Source organism: Echinops telfairi, unplaced genomic scaffold, assembly GCF_000313985.2.
Source record: "Echinops telfairi isolate 266 unplaced genomic scaffold, ASM31398v2 ScPeMD7_18;HRSCAF=68, whole genome shotgun sequence".
NCBI classification, from domain to species: Eukaryota; Metazoa; Chordata; class Mammalia; order Afrosoricida; family Tenrecidae; genus Echinops; species Echinops telfairi.
Window position 1 is genome coordinate 48,216,768 of NW_022103915.1, and position 10,721 is coordinate 48,227,488.

Genomic DNA, 10,721 nt, shown 5'->3' on the forward strand with positions numbered 1-10,721 from the left:
GCATCTCTTGGCTAACTGGCACTGTTAACTGGCCTTCGCATCTCTTGGCTAACTGGCACTGTTAACTGGCCTTTCCACATACCATTTCACAGTTCTAATTTCCAATCTTTCAGTCCACTTCAAACACAATCACTAGACACTGAGTCATGACCTAGTTCTCTTCGCATGCTGACTGTCTATTGTTAGGAGACTGAAGGTAAGTTTTTGGTTGACACTAGAAACCGGGTTTGCACTAGAAGGCATCAGAATTCTTGACGGTGGACACGCTAGCAGTAGCATCCGATTAATTGCCAGTGACTCGGGCTTGGGAAGAATCCTATGGGGAAATCCATTAGCTCCATGGCCAGGAACCTCAGTTAGTGCCTGATGGTGTGTCCCAAAGGCCGTGGGTGGCCTTCTTCAAGGAGATGCTGGCTGAACACGTGCCCAAAGGGAACTTTACACAGCGTGTTCTCCTGTGTTAGGGAGTGACACGCGTGCCCTGTGGTGGTGGTGGGGGTGGGGGGCGGGGGCGGGGAGATTTGCCTTTCAACTGGAGTGGCTTCTCAGAAAGTATTGTTACGGTCCTTTGCATCGCTGGCGCATCACTGTTGGGGTGATATCATGCAGCAATCTGTTCATATCAACCTGGGAAAAAGTTAGCAGGGTGCGCTTTTTGTTCCAGAACAAACTCTCTGAGCTCTCTGAACCCTCCCTCCCGGGGCTGTCGTGTTGTCTTAGGGATTCTCAGGACAAAGGCATGTCTTTGAGCCCTGCCACTGGGTGTTGATTTGCGAGGTGTATCTGTCACACATGAGAACCAAAAGTGAGCACTTCCCTTCAGAGGTTCATTTATTTTAGGGGGCGGTTGGGGATCCTATGACTGTGTGGGGCGCTGTTTTATTTGCTGAGCGTTTATGAAGAGCCACTGGCCTTTGTATTCAAAGATATCCCTGACTTTGTTACTTCTCTTGGGTGCAACTAGTTAAGAGACTGGCTGAAAGAAGTGACTTTCTCGTCCGTTTTTCTGAATGGAACGTGAATCGAACTCGAGTCCACTTGTACCTGTTGGTTCGTGTCTTTGTGCTATTCAAGATTAGTCAGGAAAGTGTTGATAGTTGTTCATTAAATGCATTTTTAAAAGATCTAGCTAGTTGTTAAAAACCTGCATCAATCTCACTATTTATGCATTGATTAATTAATTTATTCATTCAACCACTACCCACTGAGCACTGCAGATTGCCACGAACCGTGCTAGTCACTGGTGATAAACAGAGAACAAAACTACCCTTCCTTTACTCAGGACTTTTCTACATCTCTGAGTCAAGCTCCTATAAAATGATAAGCCTACGTTTTTCTTTTGTGCCAGGCCTGCATCCAGTGGTCTCTGATAATTCCAACAGGGTAAGATGACAAACACACTACTAAAGATGTTGAGCAACTACAAAATAAATGCAGGCTGCTGGGAAGTAAGACAATTCACTGGTAGAAAAAACCATGAGAGACTGAGGCTCGGCTGTAAGCAATCACACTTATATGAAGCCTGTCTTCCTCCCACCCTCTTTATGGAGTGGCTGGAACTCCTTTTTCTGTTGCGGAATCTTTAATCTTATAAGTTGCTTTGAAGTAAAGAATGGGATCAGTAGCACCTGAGATTGGAGGCTTCGTTTTTGCCCCCCACGTTTCAGTCAAAGTCCCTCATTCTACTGCAGATCAGTTGTACACCACTCCGTGGAGTGTTTGTGGAGAGTCTTCTCCAGTTTCATTATCTGGCCCGAGGAAGACATCTCAATGTGGGCATTGCAGAACAAGGAGGAAGATAAGTGGGGAGGAGGGCCCATCATGGCGGATTCAGATGGGAAGTCTTAGGAGACACCAGACCCTAGCAGTGGCCTCCAAGTCCGATGAAGGTGGCTCAAACTGGTGTAGGTGCAGCCCTATCTTGGGGAGACAAAATGATGCTGTTAGATGCCTTTGAGGACCTGTTTCACTTTTTTATAACTATATATTTTCAAGAGGAGGAATTAATGGAGGGGATCGAGGACCAGGTAGAAGTTGTCTTCGATGGGTAGTCATGGTCCCAGGACAACGGTACAGTAGTGAACCGAAAACCCGGGGCTTAGCTCTGACTGCCTGTGTAGCCCTAGGGAATCCATGTAACACTGACATAATTATTCCATCAACTATAAACCATTTAGGTTAGTGGGGGAAGCAAAGGGAACTAAAGGCAATTTCAGGATACTTCAAAAGTAAGGAAAGATTCTTTTTCATCCACGCTCAGTTTCGGAGGACTGAAGGAAGTAAAATGCTCCAGTGACCTTGAGGATCCCCAATAGCTTTCTCCATCATCCACTGACCCCACCAGTGTTTCTCTGTCCATATACCCTCCAAGTTCTCTTTCATCAGGGACCCAGGCCCATCTGTATCATCACTGCCCTGTCAGCCACCCTTGCCCAGCTGAGCGCTCCTGCTCCCATCTCTGCCCACTCTGCTCCATGCCTGCACCCTCACAGCTGAACGTGGTGTGAAGGACACACAGCTCTCTCGCTGGCTCTCCCATTACATTTATGATGTCAGACCTCCCGCGGGACCCTCGGCCGCCTGGCTGTCCTGTGCATTTCTGTGATAACTCACTCACCTACTCTCAAAGATGACCATTTCACACTTTGTCCTTTCGCCTCAAACACCCCACACTTCTCTTCCCCGCTCTCATTTCTAATTTGACTGAGAAAATCGAAGGAACGAGAAAACTTTCACAACTTCCCACCACCAAATCTGCCCACCTGGTCCCTGCATCTGTGCCTGCTCTTTGCCTTCCCACCTGCTGCAGTGGACGGTGTGTCCGAGCCAGTCCTTCAGCTTGTGCGCCGGACAATAAGTGAACCTCGGGTGATGGCAGTGTAGTGCGTACCCCTTGAGTTGCTATAACCAAAAGGTCTGGGACTCCAGTCCCTGGGGCTCTTCACGAGAGAAAGATGAAGCTGCCTGTTCTTGTAAAGACTTAAAGCAGGGGTCCTCAAACTTTTTAAACAGGGGGCCAGTTCACTGGCCCTCAGACTGTTGGAGGGCTGGACTATAGTTTAAAAAAAGAAAACGATGAACAAGTTCCTATGCACACTGGATGAGTCGGATGCTAAGCAGGACGGGCAGCGGCAGCAAAAACACCCGGCAGGCCAGCTAAATGTCCTTGGTGGGCCGCATGTGGCCCGTGGGCCGTTGTTTGAGAACGCCTGATTTAAAGTGTCGGAAACCCAAAGTGGGCAGTATACTCTGTCTTACAGGGTTGCTATCAGTTAGGAACCAACTCAATTTTCCAGTGTGTAGTGGCCACTGTGGACCTGGCGAAGGGGCCCTGGCAGTGCTGTGGGATAACTGAAAGGTTGGCAGTTCAAACCTACCCCCCCTACTCTGCGGGAACAATACGAGCCTGTCTGCTTCCAAAAAGGTTTCCAGCCTCAGAAACCCCAAGCAACCATTCTACTCTGTCCTGTAGGGTCACTATGAGTCTGAACTGACTCCATGGCAGTGGGTGCACCTAACAGCTTGAAGTAGTCTGTATATTAACTAACGCAATCCTTTCCGTCAACCTATGTGGTATGAAGAATGCCAGTTTTACAGATAAGGAAACAGGCGCAGGGAAATTCAGTGACTCATCCAAAATCAGCCAGGATGAGTCTGTGTGGCGCCAGTGTCCACGTGTGTGACCACTGTGCCCTACAACACCCGCACTAGGACACTGCTGCCACAGTTGTCCCTTCTCCTGTTTGTCAAAAGTCCCCTGTACCACATTATTCATTAGCTGATAAATAAATTTGGACGGACCAGTTGCTGTGGACCCAAATCCTGGCCAGCATGTGTGCATTAGAGTGGAACTGTGTTCAACAGCTGATTTTTGGGGAGCATATCACCAAACCCCTTTCCCAGGTGTATCTGGGTTACCTGAAACCTACAACCTTATGGTTAGCAACCACCCAGCAACTGTTAAGTAAACTGTGATCTTTTCTATTTTACCACTCTGTCTTTGAGGCTCAGCTGCATGCATACTTCCTAATCTCTTTTTCAGCTAAATTTCTTATGAGTTTACACACACACACACACACACACACACACACACACACTCTCTCTCTCTATCTACTAACCTTTAAAAAATATCCTCTTATACTACTTCAATCTGGTCTTTGTCCCTAGCCTTGCCTAGAAACAGCCTTTGCCAAGGCCGTGAGTGAATTCCAAATGTCAGAGTCAGAGGGTCAGTCTCAGTCTCAGCCTCTCAGAAAAGCTTTATTTGCCAGCTATCATGCGCTGGCCCCTTTCCACTCCCGTCTCCTCTGCTGGGACTCCCTCTGCTGGCCAACACGAAATGTTGGTTTGTTCTAGACTTGGCCTCGGACCGCTTTCTCTTTTGCTGATCTCACCCAATCCCAAGGCTTTACATATTTATGTGCCGATGAGTCTCCAGTTTTTATCTGAGCACTGACCTTCCGCTACACTGCCCACATAGTATTAGGGTGTCCCAGATATCGAGACCACAGAAGTATTCTATGTCAAATAACGTTCTTGACTTTACTAAAAATTTAAACAGCCTAACAATTTTCCCTGTTTGCTGGAGCCTGAAACCTCGTGATCAGCCTCAACTCATTTCTTCATCACCCGTTCCATCCGAGTACTGCTTTCATCTTCGGCCCCATCGCCCCTTCCAGCATGACTGCTCCCAGTGCAAAGCACCACTGTCTGTTGCCTGCACTTGGAACAGCTTCCTCGTGAGTCTTCCAGCTTCTTTTCTTCCTCTAGTCTGTTCTCTAGCCAGAGCCACCTTTTAAAAACAAGCCGGAATTTATTTCTCTCCTGCTCTAAATCTAAATGTCATATTTAACATAAAATCCAGAGGCTTTGCCAAGACTTAAAAGGGCCTCGGTGATCTAGCCCTTGCTACCCCTCCTAGTTTACTTCTGATCATTCTCTCCTTCCTGCCTTGGCGCCACCCAGCCTCTGCACACAACAAGCACACACACTTGCCTGTGCTCCTTCTGCTGTTCAGAATGTTCTCCTGACTGCAAGTATGGGCCTAAGTTAAATAGGAGTATTCAGGATTACAGTACCGCCTCTGTTCAAACTTTGCCTTACAGAGAAGTCTTCCCCGATCTTCACATCTAAAACAGCAGTGATGTTGCTATGAGGACAGGAGCCCTAGTGGTGTACTGGTTACGCATTGGGCTGCGACTGGGAAGGCCAGCAGTTCTAAACCACCAGCCTCTCTGAGGGAGAAAGATGAGGCTCTCCACCCCTGTAAGAGTTGCAGTCTCGGAAACTCACAGGGGCCATTCTGTGTGCTATAGAATCATGAGTCGAGCGCTAGTGACACAATATTGAAGCACTGGGCTGCTGATGGAAAGGTTGGCTCTTTGAATCTACCAGCTAGCTACTCAGTAGGAGAAAAGACCTGGCAATCTCTTCCTATAAAGGTTACATTCTAAGAACGCCCATGAGCAGCTGTACTCTGCCCTTCAGGGTTGTTATGAGTCAGAATTGATTTAAAAAAAAAAAGAATTTATCAACTGTCCTTTAATTTCATAGAAGGCAATGTGAAACATATAAATTAAGTAAGGAACACACAGTTGCTTTCTCGTACAGTTCAAGGTATATAAAAACCGGAATGCAGAAGTTAAACACCGGAGTACTGACAGCAATTTTGAACTTTAGAGAAACTTCATACCTAAAATGTACGATTCAGATATTAGCCCATCTGAAAACTTTACTTTCCATAATACAAAAATGGTACTTTGAGTTACAAAATATTTATTTTTACTAAACCAGCTATATAAACATTTAAGATAATCATTAAGACCCCACATTAGAATTTATAAAAGATTAGATATAAAAATATATTGGCAGTCACTTTTATAAAAGAGTCCCTACTCAAAATTGCATTAGTAGTTGTACTATTTTTAGACTCTGACAAATAGTACATTAAATTGGTTATGAAATCCTCTTGGAAAAACTTTGGTAAACATGTTGAAGGTTTTTGAAACATCTAGCCACATTTTAATGGCTTGTAAACATTCCATTTTGTTGAAACCCAATAGAATAAGTAATGTATGTTCAAATGTATACAGACTATAGAATCAAAGCACAAAATAATATATATTTGTAGAAAACCACCATTCCCAGAGTAATCAAACTATTTTAAAGAATCAAACTTTTTTTTAAAGAATCAAACTTTTAAATCGTAAAAAAATCAAACTTTTAGATAGTTCTCTCTGTTCTAATAATTTTATAAAATCATGACTCCAGTTATGTACCTTCTGTGTCTTTTTGGACAAGGCCGCACAGAATGTTACTCTCGTCCCAAAAACACTCTCACGTTCAATACGCCTTTACTGACCCGTGTAAAAGACTTGGCGAGAGAACAAGTACACATGATCAGGATGCATGATTTATATATTTACTTATGAATTGGTTTTTCTTTTGCATTTGTAATTTAGAAGCTCTTGGCAGAAGTCAGAACATGTATACACATGCAACTGAAAAGATGAATTCCAAGAAACAGTAAGAAATGCAAATCTTGAGGGTAAATTTATATTTTTAAAATTTCACTTCACCCAATTTTCACTTTATCTGCCATTTTTGTATTTCTGATTATTGTTATTTTAGACAATTCAGGTTGCTGGAAGTTCACTTCCTGCCTCTTGAGTAGGCTTAATTTTTGTAAAGCTTCCAGTTGCGCCAATAGCCTCATTGAGATTGTTTCCTTTTTATCCTAGTCACCAGACTTCTTGTAGAAGATAGTGATCTCTGAGTTGCAAAAGCCTAATGTGTTAGCCTGGGCTGACTAGATAAACAAATCCAGGGACCCTCATATATGTATAAGAAAGAGCTTTATATCAAAGAGTAATTAAGAAAACATCTCATCCCAGTCCAGATCCAGTCCACAAATCTGATATTAACCCTTAAGTCCATACTAGTCCACAAATTCCTCTCCAGACTCTTGCAGTACATGCAATGATGCTAAATTCAGGAAGATCACAGGCCGGTGGTAAAAAGACTTGTGGATCCAGTGGCGGTGGAAGCATTTCAACATTGACCTTGGTCTCCATGTGGCTCTTCCAGCTCTATGGGTGTATCTACTCAACAGGAAGGTGAAACAGAGAAAATGTGTGGTCTGTTTCCCAGGAGAAAAAGAGAGGTAGTTCCCAGAGAAGGCATCATGAGCAGACCTCGCCCACAAGGAGCATCATTAGACTGTGACCTGATGGACCAGCGAGACGCCACTCCTATACTTTTATGTACTCGTGTATAAGCCGAGTTTTTCAGCACGTTATTAATGCAGTTCTTGTGGTAAAATTGGGTGCCTTGGCTGATATTCATATCGGCTTATACTGGAGTATATATGGTATTTATCAAGTTGATGTGAAATTATGTAAGTACCACAAATAAAAAGCTTCATTTTTGACCTTTTGACTTATAAACCACCCTCTAAATGAAAAGTAATCCACCTAATTTGTTTTTTTTCCCTTTTTCTTTTTAAAATCTTTATTGGGGACTTGTACAACTCGTATCACAACTGATACATTCATTGTGTCAAGCACATTTGTACATTTGTTGCCATCATCATTCTCAAAACGTTTTCTTTCTACTTGAGTCCTTGGTATCAGCGCCTCATTTTTCCCCCTCCTTCCCCACCTCCCTCATTCACAAACCCTCGATAATTTATAAATTATTATTTTGCCATATCTTGCCCTGTCCGATATCTCCCTTCACCCACTTTTCTGTTGTCCGACCCCCGGGGAGGGAGTTATATGTAGATCCTTGTGATCGGTTCCCCCTTTCTACCCTTCCTTCCCTCCACCCTCCAGGTATTGCTCCTCTCGTTATTGGCCCTGAGGAGTTTATCTGTCCTGGATTCCCTGTGTTTCCAGCTCTTATCTAGTGTACATCCTCTGGTCTAGCCAGATTTGTAAGGTAGAATTGGGATCATGAGAGTTGTGGGGAGGAAGCATTCCAGAAGTAGAGGAAAGTAGTATGTTTTATCGGTGCTATACTGCACCCTGAATGGCTCGTCTCCTCCCTGTAACCGTTCTGTAAGGGGATGTCCAATTGCTTACAGATGGGCTTTGGGCCTCCATGAGAAGCAACAAAGCCCACATGGAAGAAGCACACCAACCAGCCTGTGTAATCATGAGGTGTAATGGGATCAGCTATCAGGCATCAAAGACCCAGAATGAAAAATCATATCATTGTGAATGAGGGGGAGTGTGGAGCTAGATGGCTGCTTGTTTATCCTCAAGCCTTCAAGACTCCAGACGCTGTATCTTTTGGTAGCCAGGCACCATCAGCTTTCTTCACCACATTTGCTTATTCACCCGTGTCGGGAAGTCACCTAATTTCTTAGGTAAGACCACAAGAATATTTTAAGAGTCAGACACTCTTATTTGCCTACTAGAGTTTTATTTTGATTTTCCCAGATAGAAACTTGATATACCAGCCTTCTGACATATTCTTTTTTTCTTATTATGACTCTATCAAGCAGCTTCTCTCTCTTTCATTGCCATTCTATCTCGTTTCCGTTGGGGCCATCTGTTTTAGTTGTCTGCAATATAAGAGTTACAGGAGCTGTCATCACCACAGTTTGTGGTACTGAAGTAGCTAACAGGGTGGTGTGCATGTGCTATGTCTGCATGCCTCCTGAAGTAGTTTGTTCAACCCCCTGGTTGCTGGAGACAAGGATCTGCTCTCCGTCAGAGGTCTGTGCTGAGAACTGCTGGAACTTGCCCTGACTAATGTCTGAAGGATATTCACAGGACCTTGCAGGACCATGCTGCATTTCCGTCTGTTGTGCATAGCGTGGCTATGGGATGGAGCCAACCTGATGGCATGTAACAGTGGTTTCTGAAGCCCCCATACTCCATCTGTTCCTGGACTGGCCAGCTGTAAGGCTCTATCTGGGGCAATGGCAGTGTGCTTTCCAGTGCGAGTCTGATAGCTGGGAGTGAGAACAGAAATGGGAGTGGTAGCAGACACTGCAGGGCTTTCTCCATCCCCCTTTGTGCTCCGTGTAGCTTCAGAAGCTAGATCTTTTAACATTTTCTAGTCAGATGGGCATCATGCTCGGACCCCAGGGGCTTTCTGTGAGGTACCCAGGCTGTCAGATGAGTCCCGAGACTCCTCCCTTTCTGATAAGGTTGATGCTGTTTGCACGTGTGCGTGTGCGGGGTGAATTGCAGAAGACTGAGCTCTCTGGAGGAGCCCCTGAACGGTACTTGCTCTCCAGGACGAGGCACAGTTGGCACTGGCGCAGACCCTCCTGGTGACTAATGTTGAGCGATGTGAGCGATGCGCTCCTGAACGGCTGGCCTGGATTGGCCTGCTGTTTCTGAAGTGCTGCTCTTGTGAGCATCTTCCAAATTGCACCTCACAATAGACCTCAAGGGGCCTGTTGGTGCAACTGGAAGCTTTGTAAAAATTAAACATACTCCAGATGCTGGAAGTGAACTTTCAGCAATCTGAACTGTCTAAAACAACAATAGTCAGAAGCATGAAAATGGCAGATAAAATGACAATTGGGTGAATTGAAATGTTAAAATTTAATTCAATTTGGCTTTAGCTGGCCCCTTGGCAGTGTAAAAAAAAAATTTAAATCATTTTATTGGGGGCTTGTGCAGCTCTTATCACAGTCTAACATACACAACATCCATTGTGTCAAGCACATTTGTACATATGTTGCCATCATAATTTTCAAAACATTTTCTTTCTACGTGGGTCCTTTGTATCAGCTTATTTCCCCCTTTCCCCATTATCCCTCCCTCATGAACCCTTGATAATTTATAATTTTTTTTTGACATGTCTTACACCAACTGCTGTCTCCCTTCAACCACTTCAGTGTTATCTGTCCCCTAGGAGGGGGTTATACGTAGATCATTGTGATCGGTTCCCTCTTTCTCCCTACCCTCCTGGTATCACTACTCCCATTATTAGTCCGGAGGGGTTTATCTGTCCCGGTTTCTCTGTGTTTCCATCTCTTATCTGTACCAGTGTACATGCTCTGGTATAGCTGGATTTGTAAGGTAGAATTGGAGTCATGATAGTAGGGGTGGTGGGAGGATGCATTAAAGAAGTAGAGGAAAGTTTTATGTTTCATCGGTGCTATACTGCATCCTGACTGGCTGGTCATTTCCTTGTGACCCTTCTGTAAGGGGATATCTAATTATCTACAGAAGGGCTTTGGGTCTCCACTCCGTGTTCTCCCCTCATTCACATTGATATGATTTTTTTGTTCTGGGTCTTTGATGCTTGATACCTGATCCTATCAACACCTCATGATCACATAGGTTGGTGTGCTTCTTCCATGTGGGTTTTTTTACTTCTCAGTCTTTGGCAGTTTTAATCACAGGGTAACATGACGTTGTAGGTCTGTTTTGTATCTGTTTGTTTCTGATTGTCTACCTGAGTAGAATGTTGCCTCCGTGAATGAAAGACAATCGCTGTAACCCTCAGAGTTGGGAACAATTAGGTACTCAAACAATGGAATTTTGTGAAATTTTTGGAATAATGGCAGATAGTAAATCCTACCAAGTTAAAGAATGTTCAGGGGGACAGTGGTGGGATTCAGCAGGTTTTCACTGGTTCACCAGAACTGATAGGTAATTTTTGTTGAGTTCAGTGAACTAGTTAAAAGTGCACTTTGAGATCAGCCAGTCAGGGTGCAGTGTAGCAACGATGAAACATACAACTTTCCTCTAGTTCTT

At 44.4% G+C, this 10,721-nt stretch overlaps 1 protein-coding gene and 1 pseudogene across 1 annotated transcript in view; one reads left to right on the forward strand and one right to left on the reverse strand.

Moving 5' to 3' along the window:
* Positions 1-10,721, forward strand: part of ARMH4 (armadillo like helical domain containing 4) — a 146,112-nt gene that overhangs the window by 34,354 nt on the left and 101,037 nt on the right. The window lies entirely within an intron of this gene.
* LOC105979980 lies at positions 8,405-9,671 on the reverse strand (annotated as a pseudogene).